This window comes from Elephantulus edwardii, unplaced genomic scaffold (assembly GCF_000299155.1).
Source record: "Elephantulus edwardii isolate Elephantulus edwardi_28Jun2011 unplaced genomic scaffold, EleEdw1.0 scaffold00030, whole genome shotgun sequence".
Lineage (NCBI taxonomy): Eukaryota > Metazoa > Chordata > Mammalia > Macroscelidea > Macroscelididae > Elephantulus > Elephantulus edwardii.
The window spans coordinates 9,056,888-9,061,512 of NW_006399780.1; positions in this window are offsets into that span (position 1 = coordinate 9,056,888).

Below are 4,625 nucleotides of genomic sequence, written 5' to 3' on the forward strand. Positions count from 1 at the left end.
ACCTGAGCTTAGAAGTCATGATACTGTTTACTTTTAGGGAGGAGGAAGGAGTTACTTTTTGGAAGACAGAAGCATATTGAACCTGCTGGAATGACTTCAAAGCCCTACTTTGCATCTGTTATAGGAGGGTCTAGTTCCTGGAGAAGAACATTTTTGGAAGAGTAGAGGGTCATTGAAGGAAAGGAAGATTCTTAGTTAGATGGACTTCCCTAGTGGCCCCAATGATGGACGTAAGCACAGTAGAGCTTGTGAGGATGGTGCAGAGTTTAGTTCTGTTTTACACAGGATTATAGGGGTTGGAGTCAACCTGAGGTCACTTAAGATTTATTAGTTATAGAGTTATAGATGTCTTTTATTGTTCAGATTCCTTAAGATTATTAGTGAGTTAACGAATATCTTTTATATAAGTTGAGTCTCTGGGTGGTGCAGTTAACATGTTCATTGCTAACTAAAAGTTTGAGGCTTTTGTCTACCGTGGAGCCTCCTGAGAGGAAAGGCCTGGTGTTTTAGTCAGAAATCAAGTTATTTGAAAAAACAATCCTATTCCTACACACAGGAGACCATTGCAAGTCAGAGTCTGTGCAATAGCAACTGTTCTTTTTCAAGTTTATATGGCAACATCTACATTAACAAAGATTAAAGAACTTAGATTCATTTAATGTTATTTTCTCTAAGCTGTGTTCTTACCTTCAAGTTCCAGCTGCAAGTCAGAAGCCCAAAGCCTTTGTCCAAGGGTCAGTGAATACAGAAACACATTCCAAGGAAGCAGAATAACATTCTTTTGGTATGGCAATCGCAGAGGCTCAAATTACTACAGTGTGAGAGGTAGGCCAGGGCATTGAACAGGTAGTGGTGCATCCAGGGAAGCTTTTGCATTAATGAGGTAAATTAGAATTCTGACTGAAAGAACTGCAACTAGACAGAAACAAACTTAGTGACCAGCCCTGAAGAGAAACTTTGAGTTATTACCAATTTGTGCCCTTAACTTTTCTGCAAGTCTTCCTTCTTTTGGTTTTATTCTATCATGGTCAGTTTGGAGAAGCAAACATACTAAGATTTGCCTCTTTTTTCCTCTTGCTTTACCACCCACATCATGTTTTGGTATCTGTAGATAGAGTCTACGTTTCATATTTCCCAGGTGTCTTTTTTGGCCTGGTTTGCAATCTAACCAGAGATTGTGGGAAAACATAAACTTGGTTCTAGAACTAAGTATGTTCCATTCCATTTCAGATCTCACTACTTTGGTGATAGCTTTTCTTTCCTGGGCTTCTTAACTTGTTTTGAAATATACCTGCTGCTTCTATAAAATGTGAGTAGCACTATATATGCACAATCAATGTTGTAAAGTTAAAAGCAACAATTTTAATGAAACACCTTGTAGAAAACATAAGAATAGTAAATGTTTTTCATTCTTCCATACCATCCTATAGTTTGTTTCCACCATAACCTAAATGCAGAAAGGACAGAACTGAGAATTTACAATTTAGGATTTATGTGTATATTTATTTATGCTTTATCTTTTTGTACAAAGGATATACTTTAATGAAGGCATATTTCATGTCTTTGTATACCTGTAAAACAAAATTGATTGCTGTGCTAAAAATGTCTGATCCATCCACACTTCAATATAATTCATAAACCAAAGTTTTTCTTTCCTGGACTTATGCATACATATGTACCCTGTTGACTTTCCTTCCAGAAGCTTCCTTTGTTTTCTTTAGTCTTGTCCATGAGAGTATTCAGTTCTCTTGACCAGCACCAGAGTTTAAAGGCATAAAATCTTCTGTCATCCTTATTCATTGTCCAGTTCAATCATGGCCTGGATCAGGCATAACTTAGTCCTCCAAATAACATTCACTGCTCCTCAATGATTTGGAGAGCTCCCTGACTACATACTATCCTAGGGCAGATGCCTCCTGACTTCTGGTACCAAATGTTTTGATTGATCCAAGTAAGAAGAGATTGACAGTTTTTATCTTTCTTCTGTCTTTCATGATGTCTGTTGGTCTAGTGGTGAGAATTTTTGTTTTCTTGATGTTGAGATACAAACTATATGGAAGGCTGTAGTATGCAGCAAATGCTTCAAGTCCTCCTATTTTTAGCAAACAATAACTATGTTATTAATGGGTCTTTCTCTAATCCTGCTGCCACATTCTTTTTCTTAAAGTTCAGCTTTTCAAATAATTTGCTCAGCATACAGATTGATTAGGTCTGAAGAAAGGACACAACCCTAACGTACCTTTAATTTTAAACCATGTTGTGTTCCCATGCTCTGTTTGTACAACAGCTTCTTAGTCTAGTTATAGGTTTCACATGAACACAATGAAGTGTTCTGGGACTCCCATTCTTCTCAATGTTAGCCATAATTTGTTATGATCCACATAGTCAAACGCCTTTAAATAGTTAACAGAACACAAATAGAGATTCTTCTGGTATTATTCTCTGTAATCCAGGATCCATATGACATTAGCAATTATATCCCTGATGCCACAGACTCTTCTGAATCTAGCTTGAACTTCTTGACAGTTCTCTATGTACTGTTCTAGCCATTTTTAAATAATCTTCAGCAGCATTTTGCTTGTTTGTAATATGTATGATATTTTTTGACAATTTCCACATTCTGCTGGAATGATCCAGGAAGCATAAGAAGATGAAAGGAATACACAGAAGCAGTGCACCAAAAAGAATTGGCTAACACAGAAATATTTCAGGAATGATAGACTTATATACCATATGTGATAGACTTGCCATTCTTTGCCAGTAAATTTGGAGATCAGTTGTCTGGCCAACTGACTGTAAGAGATCCATATATGTTCCCATTCCCAAGAAAGGTGATCCAAAACTACAATAAAAAGGCCTCAATTCTTCTTCAATCATCCTTATTCATTGTTTACATTTTGCGTGCACGTGAAACAATTGGGAGTGCCATGGCTTGGATCTGGTACATGTTTGTCTTTAAAGAGACATCCCATTATCATCTATATCCCCCAGCTCTTGGACTTGGCACCATCACCTTGGATTTCTTTCCCAGCTTTGACAATGCTATTATAATTTAACACATATTTACTGAGTGCGACTGTAAATAGTGAATAAACCATTGGTTCTTATTATCATAGAATTTGAAGGTAGCAGTTCTTGCTCATAATTGCTTATTCCACATTCACCACTGAAGGAAGAAAATGTAGAACTTCCTTAACTCCTTACCTCTGCTCTTTTCATATCTTGTACATACAACCTAGAAACTACAGTCAGTTTAGACCAAGCTATTAGTGACTGTTATCACAGTCCTTACCTTGGATACCACATGCCAGCCGAATGGAATAATTTACTGTTTCTGACATGCATCTAATAGTTTTCTGTTTCCCTGCTTTATTCTTACTGTCACATTTCTTTAGATTAAAAAATTTTCATCTTTGAAAGTCATCTTTTCCTTAAAGATTTTCCTTAACTTTCAGTGGAAATGAATCTCTACCGTGAACTGTCATATACTAAAAAAGTTTATTGATATGTAATTCATATACCATTTAATGCAATTATTTAAAGAATACAATCTAGTGATTTTTAGCACAGTCACAGATTTGTGCAATCATAATCACAGTCAGTTTTAGAACATTGTGTTCCCTCTGTAAAGAAACTCCACACTTCATTTCCTCACTCCACCCTCAGTCAACAGGAGGAGTAACCACCTTAAATCACCACTAATCTATTTTCCAAATATTTGCCTGTTTGGAACATTTAATATAAAATCAATTCTGTAGCATACATGGTCTCTATGACCTTTAGTTGTCTTTCTTTTATAGAAGCTATATTTTTTCCATTGAAAAAGCTTTGTTATCTCTGAGAGCCTTAACTATCTTAACTGTAAAATAAGGGATTTAAAAGAACAGAAAATGACATCAGGGTTGGGGTGAGACTGAGAAAAATTGGATAAATTATGTATACTGTATTGAAACAGATGAGGAAGAGAACAGTTTAAAAAGCGATATATGATTGGTTATTATGGTTATGACAAGAGTCCAGAATGAAGGTTGCATAGTGGAGTGTACGGGGGTGGGGTGGCTTGTATACCAATGAAAGAATTTTTCTTTTACTTTTCACAGAGAAGAGCAAACGGGGGGTGGGGGAGTGTGTGTTCACAGGGAGAAAATTGCAGCAATGAATGAGTAGAAATCCAAAATCTCTGTAAACATTCATTAAAATTAATAATCCCCTCCCCCAGAAAATGTCATTCACTATTTACTCCTTCAAAAGGATTGGTACGATTACTGAATATATAAGTGAATGAATGGGCACATAAAAGCTTTTGTTGACACCAGGGCTGGAACTAGGATAAAGTTAATAAGATGATTAGAGTATAAAATTTAAGGGGACTTCACTCATTCTTTTAGGATTATTGCCTCCTTCAATTTTGTGTCCTTGGCCCTTTACATACCTCATTCTAGGCCTGGCTATGGTTTCCAGGTAACTGCCATCTATTTAGTCTTTAAATGGATTATAATGTCAACCATTAACACAACTGTAAAGCTGGTGAACACCTTGAAAGAATGAAGTACTGACATATTTTAGGAAAATCTACCGTTGGAAACCCACTGAGCACGGCTCTTCTCAGACTCACAATAGGGTCG